Raw genomic sequence first — 19,586 nt, 5'->3', positions numbered from 1 at the left:
TTTATTTTTCATTTTTGTCTTGTTCCTAAGGACTGTTTTCACTCCTTTCATTATTTTAATTGTCCTGCATTTCTGTTGTGTTTCTGTTGAGATGTATCTGTTCAGCATGCTAGGTGTGCTGCACTATGAACTATGATTTTATATAAAAGGAGGATGGGATTACTTTATAACTCCCAGCTTTTGTTTTCTTGGACATTGGACCTATATATACTCTGGCAATTTATACATTTACTCTGAATTTTCATTTTAGATCTATTGGTCATACCTATCACAATGGAGATTGTATACTACCCTTTCCCACCCTTCATTATTCAGTTTTATGAGATTTTGCATTTGTTTCCATTCATCCACTTGGCAATGCTATATAGTCTTTAATATACAGAAAAATTAGACACTATAGAATTGAGAACATAGAGATCGTTTACTCTTATCCACTCATTTTATAGATAAGGATACTGAAGCCTGGAAAAGTTAAGTCACACAATCACCTAAGAGACACAGAGGAATTAAAACTTGGAATAAACTGGCTCCCAGTTTATTGTCTATACTGTGTGATGTGGCACGATAAGTTTATATTGGGTTTCATCTTTAAGGTAAAGAAGGTGTTTACTGCTGTATTCTGTTTTCTCTTTGTTATTAAACGTCTGCCTTTTGGAAAATTGTTCCTGTGCAGTCTTACTGGAGAATGCTTTTTTGAAAATCTAAACATACAGATTAATTGCTTCTCCTCTTGTGTCTGCACCCAACTGTAGTAGACTAGAAGAATGAAAAGGGGAAAGGCTAATCTATGGTTGGATTGTTCATTTGTTCAGCATGTGTTTTAAATTTCCACTGTGTGCTCTGTACTCTCCTCAGAAATACATTCTGTTGCTGCCTCAACAGAAACTTATGATCCACATTAAAGGAGGAGATGTACTTAATTCTGACCGTTAAAGGAAGATTCCATGTGTGCTTTTAATTAATACATGTTAACCCATTTTGAGTTCAGAATTTGGGGAAGTTTGTATGGCATCTCAAGAAAAGCTTCTTTATGAGTTTAAAATGAAAGAACAGCTTTATTTTTTTGCATTTGTTTAATTTCTGCCTCCTGTTTCTTTGGGATATATTAATAGGGGCCAGTAAAGCTGCAGCCTGCAGACTGCTAATTGCAGTGCAGCCACGCCTTTTAATTTATATATAGTCTGTGTCTGCTTCCATGCTGCGATGGCAGAATTGAATAGTTGCATCAGAGACTGTATTGCCTACAAACCTAAAATGTTAAAATATTTACTATTTGGTCTTTTTTCTTTTTATAAGATTTTATTTATTTATTTATTTACTTATTTATTTATTTATTTATTTGAGGCGGGGGGGGGGCATGCAGACTCCCTATTTGGGACTTGATCCCAGGGCCCTAAGATCATGACCTGAGTTGAAATCAAGAGTCAGATGCTTGCCTGACTAAGCCACCCAGGTGCCCCTACTATTTGGTCTTTTAAAAAAGTTTGCTGACTCCTGCGTTAGAAAACTACAGATAATTTAAAGATTCAGAAATTAATTTTTCAAACTCAGTATAAGTCTGTGTAAGCTCTTTAGGCATTCACTTTTCTTTTTGTTGTTATTTCTAGCACTATTCTCTCTCTGGCCTCCAGTGGAAGGCATCCATCAATCCATTATGTGTTTGAGTGACGGTTATGTGCAAGATGTTGAGGATACATTGGTCAGGCAGCTATAGCTTTTATTTTAGTGGTGCTCATGTCCTGATGAGGCAGATGTAGTTGAAATATTTAGCCAACTTAGTAACTATCTTCAATTAATAAGTGAGGAAAGTTCTACAGAGGAGAATTACAACGTATGAAAGTATGTTATTGGAAGACCTGGTCTAGTGTGGGTGTTAGGTAAGGCGTTTTTTTGGAAATGATATTCAAGCTAAGTTGCCCTAGGATTAAAAGGGTATATATAGTTGCGAGGATGTTACCTGTTTTAGTAAACAGCATATGAGAAGGCCTTGAAGCAGGAAGGGATTATGGAATATTTGAGGAACTATGAGAAGACTACTATTTAGCTTGACTACTGACACGGAAGGGAGGAGTGGCAGGAGAGGAGGCTGTAAGTACAGAGCTCTTATGGAGCTCAAAGGATTTGGATCTTTGTCCTAAAAATTGAAGGGAACTGATGGAGGGTTTTAAGCTTGAAAGGGACATAATTTGGTTTACAATTAAAAAATGCTCTGTATGAAGATTGAATTAGAAGGGAGCTGGACAAGATGCTGGAAGCTACTGTTCTTGAAGAAGGATGGCAGTGGCTTGGGCTAAAGTGGTGGCAAAGTGGAGGTCTAGAGGGGTGGGTGATTTTGAAAACAGGTTTAGTGGGTACAGTTGGCAAAACTGAATTATTTTTTAACTGTAGGGGAGAAAAGTGTTACCTCCTCAGTTTTAGAAGTTCTGATAATATTATTGCTTCTGTTCATTCTGCCAAAATCATCCTAAATTGTTGGTTTGACTTGTTATTTTTCTGATGGTTTTCCCGTTACTCGTAATGTCAAATCTAAACTCCTTTGGTTCTTTCTGGGTTGTTGTCATCTTATGCTGGTCTGTCTGGTTGCTTTTAATCTCCTACTACGTAGGAGAATATACTGGAATATACTTGATATTTCATTATCTCTCTCATCACTCTTAGGTTTCTGGCACTAAGTAAGAGCTCAATATATACTTGTTGAAATGGGTGCTGTGATGACATGCCATTTAATTTGAGATAAATAGAAAAACTTAAAGGTACTGTTTAATACTATTCAGTATTTTTCCATTCATATTGTGACATAACCTATTTACAGAGTAAGTTTCTAAGGTACCACGTGTCATAATAGCAAGGTACAAGTAACTAAAAATGTGACAGTAGTATGGATGTCATAGTGGAGGGACAGCTTACAGAAAGTTGAGACCGTCTTAATATAGGTAAATGAAAATTTCAAACTGATACTGATACTTTCAGCTATGCTGTGATATAGAATACAGAACTTGAACACAAAGAAAGATTTAATACAACTCAGTTTGTTTTTTTTTTAAAGGGGACAAAATGAGATGAGGAAACTAAATTTTTTTTAATTTATATTTTTTTGCCGAACTTGTAAATCTTCTGTTTGCTTTTAATTATTATTGTAGGTTCTTTTTTGACCTGTTAATGTAACTTTTATATATGAAAAAAGTTTAAATTTATCAAATATAGTTGTGGTGACCCTTCAAACACAATATTTTTCTTCACTCTATATTATTTATTATAGATTGTTTATTACAATCTGAAGTTTAATTTAGTAATTACGTATTGAGCCTCTGCTGTGTTCCAGACATACTGTTAATTGCTGAAGATACTCATATGGATAAGGCCATCTTTGTCCTTAATGAATACAAAGTCTAGTATGATTGGCAGATATATTATAAATAAATTACCATACTGTAATTATGTCAGTGATAAGCATGCTATGATTAGTATGCATGTGGTCTCAAAGTAATGCAGAAGGGAGGTTAACTCTGTGTGTGTGTGTGTGTGTGTGTGTGTGTGTTCAGAAGGTTTCAAAGAGGAAGTGACATCTGAGTTGAGTTTCAAAAGAATGAATACAAAATTGACCAATTGGCCAATGAAAAGAGAAGGTAAACATTCATTTTAGGCATAGGAAACAGCATATTAAACTCCATTTAATGTAATGTGCAGTAAGTCTGATGCTCAGACTGGTTTTAAGGAAAGAAAATTGAATCTCAAAGAAGGAAATTCAGACTACTGAAGGAGTTGGGGGCATTAAATACATTCATTTTTCCATCATCCAACAAGAGTATTACACTAAATCACCAATGCATTTGGCATTTCAGTTTATTAAACATTGTTGTGATTTTGTTAAATGAACATTTTTAAGTAGAGCCTCCAGGGTGCTGGATGGTGAGCCAAAAGACCACAAGAGAAACAAAGATAGAGAAGTTTACTACTCACAGGCCCTGGAGGAAGTATACCCCTTGCTTTGTGGGACCACACAGGAAGATCAAGGCAGGGTACAGACAGAAAGACTGAGGAACTGGGGCACATGCCTTCATTAGGGTCTGTGGGTGGAGTGCTTTTGGGGTTCCTGGGCTAAGGTGGATTGTCCAATCAGACCATAAAGAGCGAGGGTTTCGTTAAGCTTCACAGGGGTTTTACCTAAGGGCCATACAAGGGGAAGGTGTTGGGAGTCAAGGAACTTAATTTGCTTATGACTGTGGGCTGTTATCTAGGGCTTGTACTTGCACAAGGCATTAAAATCAGGTTAAGGCCCTTGCAGGCAGCTGCAGCTTGGCCAAAAATGTATGCCTAGGCAGCAATATGATGGAATAGCTCAGCTACACTCTCAACAAACATACATGTTAACTGAAATCTGCCACCCACCGTTATAATCAGTGTGGCTAAAATTATTCATCTGAAACCTGTAAGGCTAAAGTAAATTTAAAAAGGGGTTAAGTCAAGTCAAGCAGAACCTGACTTGGATTTTTTGCCAAAGTCTACAACATATTACAAGACTGACAAGACAGAGACAGTTTACCTACCTCCAGTAGAAGTCCCACACAAGATCGCACACTGACTCTTCTTTCCTTCCTTTTCAGAAACAGAAGAAACAGAAATAAGTCTTATTATAGAATTTGAAGAAGCAGAATATATTTGATTTCTTTTTCTGTTTTAACAAATTACCACAAACTTAGTGTCTTAAAACAACACACATTTATTATCTTATAGTTCTATAGGTGAGAAGTCAGATACAGGTCTCAGTGTGCTAAAATCAAGGTGTCAGCAGGGCTGCATTCTTTTTGGAGGCTCTGGGGGAGAAGGAGAATCCTTTTTTTTTTTTTTTTTTTTTACCTTTTCCAGTTTTAAAGAGCTGCCCTTAGATTATGACCCCCTCCCCACTTCCTCCATCTTTAAAGCCAGCAACACTGCATCTCTTTGACCATTCTTCTGCTTCTCTTCTGCCTCCCTCCTGCACTCCAAAGAGTGATTACAGTGGACCCACCTGGATAATCCAGGATAAAATCCCTATTTTAAGGTCAGCTGACTGGCAGCCATAATTCCACCTGCAACCTTAATTCCTCTTTTGCTGTGTAACCTAACATATTCACAGGTATTATTCCAGGGATTATTCTCTTTACCAGGAAAATTATTTCATTTCTCTGGAGTTTCTGTTTTTATTGCAGCAGAATTCTTAAAATATTTTGTGAGAAATCATAATTTCAGCATGGAGATCCCAAAATGAAACAGTGAGTAGTCATTTCTTCTTCTGGAGCTCTTAGATTTGTGACCCTGTATACTGTGTTTATTTTTGTAAGGTGTACCTGGGTATTAAAGTAGGTTTGTTCCTGGGAAGAATGGAGGAAAATCTAAGATGAGCATTTCTTGAGAGCAAAAGAGAAATTTATAAAGCATTGAGCTATAGCTGAAGTCTTCTCTTTCTAGTTACATAATTCACAGGGAATACAATGATGAACGGTCATTTAATTTTTTTTTAAGATTTTTGTGTCATAGGGTATTCCTTGTAAAGAATTTGTGTAGACATGTCAATATTTTAAGATAAGCTCTATTTTAAGGAAATTTCTTCTGTAAAATGTTTGTATTGTAGTGATATTTTATAAGTTATTTAAACTTGGTCACTGTCATCACATCCGGCCATTTAAGTTTTCTTTACGGTTAGACTAACTGCCTCAGCCTTTATTTCAGGTAGAGTCTTGTAGCAATAGTACATCTGAAATTTCTCTGAGCAGGGATTTTTTCAGTGTTGTGATGGGAGTGAGAGACAAAGAACAACTCTGGATTAGAAGTTACTGGGGCTGAGTGTTAGTCTGGATTTATTTTCACTCTCTCTGTTTTGGGTATCTATGAGATAATTACAAACAGTAATTTTTGAAGCCTTCTTAAATGAGGAGTTTGATCCATTATCTTTTTCAAATCTGGAAATTTTTTTCTTTTGTATTATTTTATCCCCTCCATTGTTGCTGTACCCTTTTCTTAGAACTTCTAATAGTTGGTTATTATATCTCACATGAGCTTATGAGCTTCTATTCTCTCCTATTTTTCTATTTCTGTATTATTATTATTATTATTATTATTATTATTAGTCCTTTGTCTTTCTGAGAGATTTCTTAGAGTCTATCTTTCTGTTAATTTTTTCCTTCCTTTCCTAATGTATAACAGAAAGAGCCCTTTCTGTTAAATTTTTAAATCAGACAGTTACTTAATTTTTTATAGAAAATTTCACACCTATTCAAACCTAGAGAGAAGAGTCAAGGGTGTTCACTATACCAGTTATTCAACTTAAAGGATGATCAAAATCATGACCTTTTTTCATGTATATCCCTGTTCACCCACTCCTCTCCCCAAATAGGATTAATTTGAGTGAGTCTTACACATCATCATGATTTATATGATATAATAATGTAATATAAAATATTTATTTATTTAAATTTATTTATTTGAGAGAGAGAGAGATACAGAGAGAGAGAGAGAGAGCATGAATGGGAGGAGGAGGCAGAGTGAAAGGGAGAAGCAGACTCCCTGCTGAGGAGGGAGCCCGACACAGGGCTCGATCCCAGGACCCTAAGATCATGATGTGAGCTGAAGGCAGATGCTTAACCGACTGAGCCACCCAGGTACCCCTAAAGTTTTTATATGTAAATGTACACGTGTACATTTATATGTAGATATTTCACTCTCTCTCTCTCTCTCTATATATATATTATATTTCACTAAATAACTATAATAGTTATTTCTCAATGTTTTACTAATAGAGAAGGACTTGTGTTCAGACATAGCTAAATTTCATTACTGTACCTCTAAAAAATTAAGTCATTTCTTAATATCATTAAGATCCTAGTAAATGTTCAATTTTTAGTAAACTTTTGAGTTTTAGATTTTTTTTAATTTAAATTCAATTAGCCAGTATATCATTATTTTCAGATGTAGAGTTCAATAATTCATCAGTTTTGAGTTTTAGATTTATAGAATTATTGCAAAGATAGTATAAAGAGTACCTGTATATCCCACATCCAGGTTCCCCATTTATTAGCATATTACACTAATATTTAGGCTTATTTGCCACACCAGTGAACCAATATTGATATCTTATTACTGAGAGTCCATATTATTTAGATATTCTCAGTTTTCCCCTTCTTTTTCTGTTGTAGGATTCCATACAGGATACTATATTACAATCAGTAGTCATGTCTTAGACTCCTCTTGGTTATGACAGTGCTTTGGACTTTCTTGATTTCAATGGCCTTGGAAGTTTTAAAGAATACTACTAGTCAGATATTTTATAGAATGTTGCCCAACTGGGATTTGTTTCATGCTTTCCTTATGATTAGACTGGAGAAATATGTTTTTGGGCAGAAGACCACAGAGTTAAAGTACATTCACATCACAGCAAGGATGCATACTGTCAATATGACTTATTGTTGTTGCTGTTGACCCTGACTTAAGACAGTGTTTTTCAGGTTTCTCCACAGTAAAGTTTTTCTTTTCTTCTATCTTTCCATACTGTACTCTTTGGGAAACATCAGTTTGGGCAGCCCACACTTAAGGAATAGCTAGTTATGATCCACCTCAAGTGTGGAGTATCTCTGTATAAATTATTTAGATTTCTACTGCAAGATGGAATGGGATTTGTCTCATCCTTCATTTATTTATTTATCCCATCGTTTCTTTATATCAGTATGGACTTAACATATTTTATACTTTTGGTTCTAATTCATACCCCTATCAGTGTATTTTTTTGTTATTTTGGTTTTGGGTACCTTTTTTTTTTTTTTTTAACTTTCTGTCATAAGATACTCCAGACTCATCTTTATATTTCCTGCCTCAGTCTTAGAATGAGCCCTTTCTCTGAAGAGGCTTAGGGTTTTTTTTTTTTTTTTTAAGATTTATTTATTTATTTTAGAGAGAGAGAGTGCATGAGAAGGGGGAGGGGCAGAAGGAGAGGGAGAGAATCTCAAGTAGACTCTCTGCTGAGCATGGAGCCCAACATGGGGCTTGATATCATGACCCTGAGATCATGACCTGAGCCGATATCAAGAGTCAGACACTCGGGCGCCTGGGTGGCACAGCAGTTAAGCGTCTGCCTGCGGCTCAGGGCGTGATCCCGGCGTTGTGGGATCGAGCCCCACATCAGGCTCTTCCACTATGAGCCTGCTTCTTCCTCTCCCACTCCCCCTGCTTGTGTTCCCTCTCTCGCTGGCTGTCTCTATCTCTGTCGAATAAATAAATAAAATCTTAAAAAAAAAGAGTCAGACACTCAACCGACTGAGCCACCCACGCACCCCAAAGAGCCTTAGTTTCTAATTGAAGAATTGTATTAGAAACTCAAATTTGCATGTGAGGTATGTGGAACCAGGGTTTTGGTTCTAGATTTTGTCCACTGAAAGAAGAGATATATGTGTGTCTACTAACCTGTGTATATACACATACCTATAAATATTTCTGTATGTAACCATTTATATTTTGAGCTAAACATGAGTTCACATGTTGATATGTCCAATTCTAATCCATTACCATGTGCATCATTCTTGCTTTTTCCCCTTGCCTGTTTGTAACCTCCCACTCTAAGAGGAAGAAAACTATCAGCCATCCATTTATGTAATTATTCAATTCCAGTATATATGTATAATCATTTCAGAATTGTTAATTTGTACACCAATAGGGAACAACTTTATCAACTAGAGTACAGTGCTTATAGAATTTTTTAGCCTTTAGCCTTAGACTCCATTCATTTCTGAATTTACTTAGGTCAGCACCTTATACCACTCATCCCCTTCAGTGAGTTTGTTTCACACATTTGTAATAAATACATTTAGACTTCTGTCACATTCTGCACTCCCTCCAGGGACCCTGACTTCCTAAAAGATTTTTAAACAAATTTGCATGCATTAAAGTTTACTCCTTCTCCTGTAAAGTTCAGTGGATTTTGACAAATGCTTAATGTTTTGTATTCACCATTACAGTATCATAAAGAGTAGTTTCACCATCCTAAAATGTTCCCTATACTTCATCTGTTTATTGCTTTCCCCAGTGAGCCCCTGGCAAACACTGATCTATCTCTATAGTTTTGCCTTTTAAAGAATGCCATATAATTAAAACCATATAGTGTATAGCTTTTTCATACTGGTTTCTTTGATTTAGCAATATGCATTTGAGATTCATCCATGTCTTTTTTGTGACTAGATACCTCATTTTTTTAAATTGATCAATAATATTACATTGTATGGATGTACCACAGTTCGTTTATTCATTCATCTGTCAGAGGAAATAAATGTTGGTTGCTTCCAGTTTTTGGCCATTATCAATAAAGCTGCCATAAATATCCACATGCAGATATTTCTGTGAATAGATGTTTCTTTAAATCATTTGGGAAAATATGAAAGAGTGCAGTTGCTTGGTCATGTGGTAAGGCTATGTTAAAAAGCCTTGTTTAAAAGAAACTGCCACGGGCACCTGGGTGGCTCAGTCCTAAAGTGTCTGGCTTTGGCTCAGGGCATGATCTTCTGGCTTCGGCTCAGGGCATGATCCCAGCGTTCTGGGATTGAGCCCCGCATCAGGCTCCTCTGCTGGGAGTCTGCTTCTCCCTCTCCCACTCCCCCTGTTTGTGTTCCCTTTCTCGCTGGCTGTCTCTCTCTCTCTGTCAAATAAATAAATAAAATCCTTAAAAAGAATAAAAAATAAAAAAAATAAAAGAAACTGCCAAATTATTTTGCAAAGTCGTTGTACCATTCTGCATTCTTATCAGCAGTTGGTATTGTCAATGTTTTGGATTTTAGGCATTTTAATAGGTATACAGTGGTATCTCATTGTTTTCAAATTTGCAATTCCCTAATAGTAATGCTGAGCGTCTTTTCATATGCTTATTTGTCATCTGTATATCTTTGGTGAGGTGTCAGTGTAGATCTATTTATTTGTTTTCTTATTGTTGAGTTTTAGGAGTTCTCTGTATATTTTGGATGTAAATCTTTTATCAGATATGTGTTTTACAAATATAGAAAATATTTGGTCTGTGCCTTGTCTTTTTATTCTCTTAAAAGTGTCTTTCACAGAGCAGAAGTTTTAATAAATTCCAAATTATCAGTGTTTTCTTTCAAAGATAATGCTGTTGGTATTCTAATTAACAAATCATTATTAAACCCCAGGTCATGTAGGTTTTCTACTTTAAGAAGTTTTATAGTCTTGCAGCACTGTTGAAAAGACTGTCCTTTCTACATTGAACTGCCTCTTCTTCCTTTTTGTCAGAATCAGTTGAGTATATTTGTGTGGGTCCACTTCTGAGCTTTGTTCTGTTCTGTTGATCAGGGCAGCTCAGTCATTAAGCATCTGCCTTCCTCTCAGGTCATGATCCCAGGGTCCTGGGACAGAACCCTGCGTCAGGCTTCCTGCTCAGCAGGGAGCCTGCTTCTCCCTCTCCCTCCGCTGCTCCCCCACTGAGCCACCCTGGCACCCCTATGTGTTTATTCTTTAGCCAATAACATGCTGTCTTATTGTGTTGTTTTGTCTTATAGTAAGTCTTATGTTGTATAACAAAGAATTCAGCTGGCTTTTGTATCTAGTTTGTGCATGGGAACCTCTACATCTTTGGAGTTTCTCGAGTGGCAGGAGTGTTTCTGTTCATGATGGCCTTAATAGGTAGCTAATGAGGTAACTCAGCATGGGGTAAACTATGCAAGAAAAACCACACCTGTGATTATAGGGTTCGGGCATTGAGCCATGTAAAATTAGTCTGACCTCTGAGGAGCAGGGAAGTGGGCTGGAGATTGAGCTCAGTATATGCCCAGTAATTTGATCGATCATGCCCACGTAATGAAACTCCAATAAAAACTCTGGACACTGAATCACAGATGAGCATCCCTGGTTAACAATACTCTCTGCATATTGTTACTCATCACTATACCAAGGAAGTGACCTCTTTTGACTCCACGGAGAGAGAATACGGAAGTTTTGCATTTGGGATCATCTCAGACATTGCTCTGTGTGTGTCTTCTTTTGGCTGGGCATGATTGATACACTTTTTGTTGTGATATAACTGTAATTGTAAACTATTTTGCCTTCCTGAGTTCTGTAAGTTTTTCTAGTGAATTATTGAACCTGAGGAAGTACTGGGAACCTCTAGATTTATAGCCACTTGATCAGAAGTTTAGGGCCTGGGAACCCCTGAGTTTTAACTAGTGGTGTCTGAATTGAGGTCAGTCTTTGGGAGTGCTTTTATCCTGTGAAGTTTGTTTTAACTCTGGTTAGCATGAAAAGTCCAATTGGAGTTTGGGTCATAAAAAGTGAAATTTGCTATGTCAACCCTGACTCACTGAAACATGTGGTTTGAGAAGAGAAAGGATGAAGGGGCAAAGGAGTTTGGGATTTTTTATTTTTAGATGGCTATATATTCACACATAATATGAAACTGCAGCTGTGCTGTGATCCATTACTAAAGGCAAATTTACAGGATGGAATTCAGAAATGATGATAGAATCAACTCCTAATGAGATGGCTCACTGGATACATACCTAAGAAACAAACTAAATATACAATTCCTTGATTATTGTTATGTGTAATAGCTAAAATGAAAGTAATAGAGTTCTGGAGCTGATTCTGATGCTGAGCCAAGCTTAGATTTCAGTCAGTTGGACTACAACCAATAGTCTTGAAGCCACCCACAATTGGAAAAATTATTCTAGGACAACAGACAGTATTGCTATGACCTCTGGTTACCAGAAAAGTAGTCCAGTTGGAGGGAGGGCAAAACCAAGAAACTTCTAAAACCAGTGGTTATAGTGCCAAGGAGTTGTCTCATTTTGTGGATCTGTTTGTCATTAGCTTCTTGAAGAATTTTACTGAAATGGATTGTGAGAGTGACTAATTGAGGGGCAGTATCTGGTTTTGAATGCTATAGAGTGGAAGAGAATGTTTGGTTGATATAGGACCCACAGCTCACTATATAACAGTCACAAATGGCTGTATAGAGTAGGTTATTCCCAAGGGAGCAGGTAGCCTGGTGGACTGGATAAAACCTGCTATGAAGTTTGTTTGCCCGAAAAGAGAGACTGTCTTTCCTCTATAAATGCCTAGTGGAAAACCCTAGATGAAGTGGATGTATACCTTATAGCAAGCCCTGCTGGACTGGCTTTATGGTGATTGGGATAGTCATCTACTGAATATGTCCCTTACCCAGATCATGGTAACTGCTATGATTAAGGGGGCCCCTTTTACATGGGCATCCCATGTAACCATGCTGTAAAACCAAGCAGCTGTTCAAGAACCTTTGTCATATTTGCTGTCTCCATTTCCCTTGAAGATCTCCCCCCCCCCCAAAAAAAGAGAACCATTAACAAGAAAGGAGGGGAAGACAGAAGGGGAGCGAGCCTAGGGACTTGGCCTTTCTAGGCTGGATGGTTATTAGAAATGAATATATCGAACATTGATGAGGTTGAATCAGAGGTGTTAATGCAGCACTATTGAAGATTGAGTGTACCAGTGAAAGCCAGTGTTGGTCCTACAACCCTAAAGGGCCCTAAATAAGTCCCCCATATTTATCCCAGTTTGGAAGAATTTCAAAGGTGAAAGGCAAAGATGCAAATGAAAAACCTGACCTGGAATTACCTGGGGCAGTGGTCTGGTAGATTAGTTAAAATGAAGATTGAAGAAGGGTCTGGGTCCCTTACAAATGGGTAAAATGGTGACTGGGTGTAAGCGAGACCTTTCTGGGACTCTTTGACACAGGAGCCCTCTGTGCTTCGGTATCAAAACCTGTTGATGATGTCCTGACTGTGGCTACTTTTAGACTGAGAGAATATGGTAGTGTATGGATTAATGGGATTCAGGTGAAAAGTTCAGATGAAACCTGGAATATTTAAACAGGCTTTATGTGAAATGATTGGTTTTCTTTACCTTAATGTTTTATGTAAAATAATATGCCTTCCTAGTATTGTAAAACCAGAACTGCTTGGTGAAGTCTTAATGATAGAGGCTACCCTTAGGGATGCAGCAGTTGATGGGATAGTTTTGTTCTGTGAAGGTTTTAGAATAATAATTCTACCACTGACAATATAATTACTGAAAACAGTTTGAGGATTTTTTTTTCTTATTTTCCTACTTTAAATAGTGTCTCCCTGAATCGTTATTCCATGAACTTGATACATAGTTGGATTTGTGTATAACATTTTACTTTAGATTTTTAGGGATTCATTCAAGCATTGTTTGTAATAGTAAGAAGATTGGAAACAACCCAAATATCCAAATAATAACTATATTACAGAAGAATATAATATTATGGAGGCTAAGTAGTGGAAGAGATATGAATATATCTCTTTTTGTTTAAATTTTTTAACATTTTTTTTGTTACTCCAGTGGTTTTAGAAAAAGTTAGCAAATATGTATATATTTATTTTCCCTCAACTTTAAGCATATGAAATAATATGCTTTTGCTATTACAAGTAAATCTTTGATAAATAACCTTATCTTTCTATATTTTGGGGATAGATACATAAAATTGTGATGTTGAATCAAAGGTTAAACATGCAAGTAATTTTGTAAGATCTTTGGGCAATGATTTTTTAATTTCCAGCAGCTTTTTTTCCCTTTAGGTGAAATTCACGTAACATAAAATTGACCATATTAAAACAAACATCTCAGTGACAGTACATTTGCAATATTGTACAACCACCACTCTGTCTAGTTCCAGAATGTTTTCATCACACCAAAGTAAACCTTGTACCCAGGTATTAAGTAGTTACTCCCCACCTGCCCCTCCCCAGCCCATACTTCCTTCTGTATGTGGACATTTACCTCTTTCAGCATCATTTGTTGAGATGACTCTTTCGTTATTGAGTGATAGTGGCACCCTTGCCAAAAATCAGTTAGCCAGAGATGTATACATTTATTTCTGTTCTCTCAGTTCTGTTCCATTGATCTGTATGTCTGTCATTTTGTCAGTAGCACACCGTTTTGAATACCGTAGTAATCTGTAATCACATGTTTTTGATTACTTGATCACAAGATAAATTTTGAAACCATGAAGTATGAGTCTTCCAAATTTGTTGTACTTTTCCAGTACTGTTTTGATATTTGAGGCACCTCACACTTTCATTTGAATTTTAAAATCAGTTTTTTTCATTTCTACCACAAAGGCCATTCGAATTTTGAAAGATTTCACTGAAAATACAGATTACTTTGATTAGTAGCCATTTTAACAACATTAATTCTTACAGTTTATGAGCACAAAATGTCTTTTTTGTTTATCTAGGTCTTTTTTAGTTTCTTTCAGCCATATTTTGTACTTTTCAGCATGTAAGTCTTTTACCTCCTTGGTTAAATTTATTCTAGGCTTTTTTTTTTTTTTTTTTTGGATGCCATTGTTAATGGAATTGTTTTCTTAAATTTTTTTTTTTATTGTTCCTTTTGGTGTGTAGAAAAAAAATAACTGATTTTTCAGTGTTGATATTGTACCCTGCAACTTTGCTGAGTTTATTATTAGCTTTAGTAGTTCTTTTGTGGATTCATCATATATATATATCATCCTATGGTGCCCCAAATATCAAAACAGTATTGAAAAAGTAAAATCATGTCATCTGTGAAAAAAGATAGCTTTACTTCTTTTCCAATTCAAATGCCTTTTTATTTAATTTTCTTGTGTTCTGGCTAGAACCTCCAGTACATTGTTGAATAGCAATGGTGAAAGCATACATCCTTGTTTTGCTTCTGATTTTAGGGAAATAAACTTTCAGTCTTTTTCTATCGAGTATATTAGGTATGGGTGTTTTACAAAGGTCCTTTATCATGTTGAGAAAGTTCCATTATATTTCTGCTTTACTGAATATTTTTGTTATGAAAGGATGATCATTTTTGTCGAATGCTATTTCTGCATTAATTGAGGTGATGTGGTTATTTTCTTCTATTAATGCGGTATATTACGTTGATTGATTTTCATATCTGGAACTATCTTTGTATTCCTGGGATAAATCCCAGGCATATAATCTTTTTGATATGCTGATTGGTTGAATTTATTATTATGTATTTATATTTTTATATTCATATCACAAGGATATTGGTTTGTAGTTTTCTTGTAGTGTTTTTGTCTGGCATTTGTATCAGGGTAATTCTGTGCTCATAGAATGAATTAGGAAGTGTTATATTTTTTTGAAGAGTTTGAAAAGGAATTGTATTAATTCTTTAAATTTTTGGTAGAATTCACCAGTTAAGCCATCTGATTTGGTAAGTTGTTGTTGTTTTTATTTTATTGGGAGGTTTGTGATTACTGCTCATGTCTCTTGTTTAAGTTTGTTTAGATTTTCTGTTTTTTTCTCGAGTCATTTTGGTAACTTCTATGCATCTAAAATTTGTCCATTTATCTGTTAATTTGTGTACTGTTGTTCATAGTGTTCATAATACTCTCTTAAAATCCTTTTTGTTCTAGTAAGGTTGGAAGTAATGTCCCCATTTTTGCTTCTGATTTTAGTTATTTTTAGTTTTGTCTGTCTTTTTTTCTTTGTCAGTATAGCTAATGGTTTGTCATATTTGTACTTTTCAAAAAACCCAACTTTTGGTTTCATTGATTTTTCTGTTTTTCTGTTTTCTGCTATATTTTTTTCTGCACTGATGTTTATTTTTTTTTTCCTCTGCTAACTTTGGGGTTATTTTTCTATTCTTTTTCTAGCTCCATAAGCTGTAGTTAGATTATTGAGTGTTAGATTTTTCTTCTCTTTTTAAGGTAGGCATTTGCTGCAAAAAATTTCACTCTGAGCACTGTTTTTGCTCCATTCCATAAGTTTTGGTATGTTGTATTTTCGCTCTAATTTTTCTCTTAAGTATTTTCTGATTTCTCCTGTGATCTTTCTTTGATCAGTTTATTAAGAATATGTTGTTCAGTGCTTGGTTCAGCAGCACATATACTAAAATTGGAACAATTTGGGGAAGATTAGCATGGCTCCAGGCAAGGATGACATGCAAATTTGTGAAGCATTCCAAATTTTTAATAAAAACCTGTTGCAAAGTACTTAAAAAAATGCATTGTTCAATTTTCATATATGTGAATTTTCCAGGTTTTTCTGTTATGGTTTGTAATTTAGACCAAGATTTCTTGTGAATTCAGTTTTTAAAAAGTTATTGAGGATTATTTTGTGAATAACATGTTGTATCTTGGAGAATATGTCCCATGTGTAGTCTGATTTTGTTGGGTAGATTTTTTTTCTTTTGTATGTATACATATATGTATGTTTATATAATTGAATTTTTATTTTATATGTAATGTAATATAAATATGATTACATATTTATAATAATTTATATAAATATAAATCTATGTGTTATATATATTTAAATATATCTGTACCTATATGTATGTTTATCTTTCAAGTCTAGTTGGTTTATAGTATTGTTCAAGTTCTCTATTTCCATAACAGTCTTCTATCCAGATATTCTATTCATTATTGAAAGTGTAGTATTGAATTTCCAGGTATTATTGTAGAACTTTCTATTTCCCCCTTCAAATTTGTCAATCTTTGCTTCATATATTTTGCTCTATTGATTGGTACATACATGTCTGTAATTGTTAAATCTTCTCGATTAATTCAGATAGTATCAATATATAATATTGTTTTTTATTTCTTGTAGTAGTTTTGACTTAAAGTGTTTTGTCTGCTGTGTGGCCACCCAGCTGTCTTCTGGTTCCTGTTTGCATGGAATATATTTTTCATCCTTTTATTTTTAACCTATATGTGTCTTTGGATACAGTGTGAGTCTAAGGTGACTGTACAGTTGGATTTTTTTTTAAACCACACTGACAGTCTCTGCCATATGGGGTATTTAATCCATTTACATTTACAGTAGTCACAGATATAGAATGATTTTGTTATTTCATTTTGCTATTTTTTTTCCTGCATGTCTTATACTTTTGTTTCTCATTTCCTCAATTGCTGCTTCGTTGGGTTTAATTGATTTTTTACAATATACCATTTTGATTCTCTTCTAATTTTTCAAATGTGTATATCTAAAATATTTTTTTGGTTACCTAGAAATTACAATGAAAATCCTGTTTACGACAACCTATTTTTAATTGATACAAACTTAGCTTCAGTAGTATACAAAAACTCTGTTCCTATACAAATTTTGTTCCCCTTCTTTTTATGTTATTTTCACAAATTATACCTTAATACATTGTGTACACATTAACATAAAATTCTTGTTTTATGTATTTGTGCCTGAATGACTCCCCTTAGCATTTTTGTAAGGCAGGCCTACTAGTTACAAACTCAGGTTTTTTGGGTTTTGGTTTTATTTTGTAATCTCTTAATTTCTCCTTCATTTTTGAAGAATAGTTTTTCTGGATAGAGAATTCTTGGTTGAGTGTTCTTTCAGCACTTTAAACATGCCATCCCATAGGCTTCTGGCCTCCATGCTTTGTGATGAGAACTTGGCTCTTAATCTTACTATGGATCCCTTGCATATAGTGCATTGTTTTTCTCTTGGAGCTTTACATCTTTTCACTTTATCTTTGGCTTTTGAGAATTCAAATATAATATGTCTTGGTGTGCTGTCTGCATTTATCCTTTTTGTAATTCAGTTTGTTTCTTCAATATGTAAATCCCTGTCTTTTTTCAAATTTGAGAAGTTTTTGGCCATTATTTTTTCAAATATTCTTTCTGCCTGTTTTTCATTCTCCTTCTGAAGTTCTTAGCATACATATGTTGGAATGCCTTGACTGTGTATTCAGAAACCTTTCAGGCTTTTAAAAAAATATTATTTAAATTCAATTTAATCAACATATGGGGTATTATTAGATTCAGGGGTTGAATTTAGTGATTCATCAGTTGCATATGACACCCAGTGCTCATTACATCAAGTGCCGTCCTTAATTCCCATCACCCAGTACTCCATTCTCCTATCTACCTCCCCCTCCAGCAACCCTCAGTTTGTTTCCTATAGTTAAGAGGCCCTTATGGTTTGCCTCCCTCTCTGTTTTCATCTTACTTTATTTTTCCTTCCCTTCCCCTGTGTTCATCTGTTTTGTTTCCTAAGTTTCACATATAAAAAATAAAATCATACAGTATTTGTTTTTTTCTGACTTATTTTGCTTAGCGTAATAATCTCTAGTTCCATCCCCATTGTTGCAAATGGCAAGATTTCATTCTTTTTGATGGTTGAGTAATATTTCTGTGTGTGTGTGTGTATGTGTATACACACCACATCTTCTTTATCCATTCATCTGTCGATGGACATCTGCGCTCTTTCCATATTTTGGCTATTGTGGACATTGTTGCTATAAACATTGGGGTATATGTGCCCCTTTGAATCACTATGTTTGTATCCTTTGGATAAATACCTTGTAGTGCAATTTCTGGGTCATAAGGTAGTTCTGTTTTTAACTTTTTGAGGAACATCTATACTGTTTTCCAGAGTGGCTGCACCAGTTCGCATTTCCACCAACAGTTTAAGAAGGTTCCCCTTTCTCTGCATCTTCACCAAAATCTATTGTTTCCTGACTTATTAATTTTAGCCATTCTGACTGGTGCGAAGCAGTATCTCATCGTGGTTTTGATTGGGCTTTTTATTTTTATTCATTGTTTTTCTTTCTTCTGTGTAGCCTGAATAATTGCAATGGACAAATCTTCAGATTTGTTGATTCTTTCTTCTCCCTGTTCAAATCTGCTATTGAAATTTTTGTGATTTTTTTTTTTTCATGAGGACCAAATCAAGGTAATTTATTTGAAATGCTTATCACAATACCTGGCATCAAGTAGGTATGCAAAAATGTAAGTTTACAACTGTATACTCTCTTAATTCTTAAGAGTTAACAGTTAGTTGTTCTTTCTTAATTTTTAATTGTGGTAAAAAAAATCCTTCATCTTTGCATTTTGGCTCTTTGTTCGGGTACTCCTTCAGTGCTTAGCCTGATGATTTACAACTCTGCCTTAACCTTCACTTACTACTTTTTCTGAGCCTAGAGATCAGTTAGAGTTGAAAGCTTTGGGTCCTCTTTGGTCTTTACTGAGAATGTATCCTGCCCTGGATTTTTCTGTGGCTTCCTAAATTCCCAGCTATAGGGATATCTGGGTTGCCCGGTCAGTTGAGTATCTGACTCTTGATTTCAGCTCAAGTCATGATCTCAGGGTTGTGAGATTGAGCCCTGTGTTGGCTTCCATGCTGGGTGTGGAGCCTGCTTAAGATTCTCTCTCTCCCTCTGCCTCTCCCCCACCATGTGCACAGGTGCACTTCCTCTTTCTCAAATAAATAAATAAATAAATTCCCCACTATACATGGCACCTTTGAATTATCTAATTTCCCAAGGGAACACTCTCCCTAGCCTTTTTCTTAGTCTCTCAGTATTCAGTTATGTGTGTCAACTATAATATTTTGCTCCAGGGTGATTGGGGATTGTTTGCCTCACAGTGGGTTTGAGCAATGCCCATTACTTTTCCACCCTTTGTGAATTCCAAGTTAGGCAAAACAAAGACATGCACTTTGTGTCAGTCATTCAGGTAACCCCACACAGGTTAGAACAGAGAAATAATTTTTTGGAATAAGGTCTCCACTGAGCTCTTTGGAAGCAGGGACTAAGGTCTTAAACTGGAAACA

The 19,586-nt window shown here is 35.4% G+C and overlaps 1 protein-coding gene and 1 non-coding gene across 8 annotated transcripts in view; both read left to right on the top strand.

Moving 5' to 3' along the window:
• The window catches only part of CCSER2 (coiled-coil serine rich protein 2), a 185,489-nt gene that overhangs the window by 56,388 nt on the left and 109,515 nt on the right, over positions 1-19,586 (top strand). The gene's annotated exons all lie outside the window — the stretch shown is intronic.
• On the top strand, positions 15,882-15,987 carry LOC113259301 (U6 spliceosomal RNA). The gene has a single exon (XR_003317548.1). It is a non-coding gene; the product is annotated as a U6 spliceosomal RNA (small nuclear RNA).

Source organism: Ursus arctos, unplaced genomic scaffold (genome assembly GCF_023065955.2).
Source record: "Ursus arctos isolate Adak ecotype North America unplaced genomic scaffold, UrsArc2.0 scaffold_7, whole genome shotgun sequence".
In the NCBI taxonomy this organism is placed as follows: Eukaryota; Metazoa; Chordata; class Mammalia; order Carnivora; family Ursidae; genus Ursus; species Ursus arctos.
The sequence above is the reverse complement of the archived record's forward strand: the minus strand, read 5'-3'. Positions and strand labels throughout refer to the sequence as shown.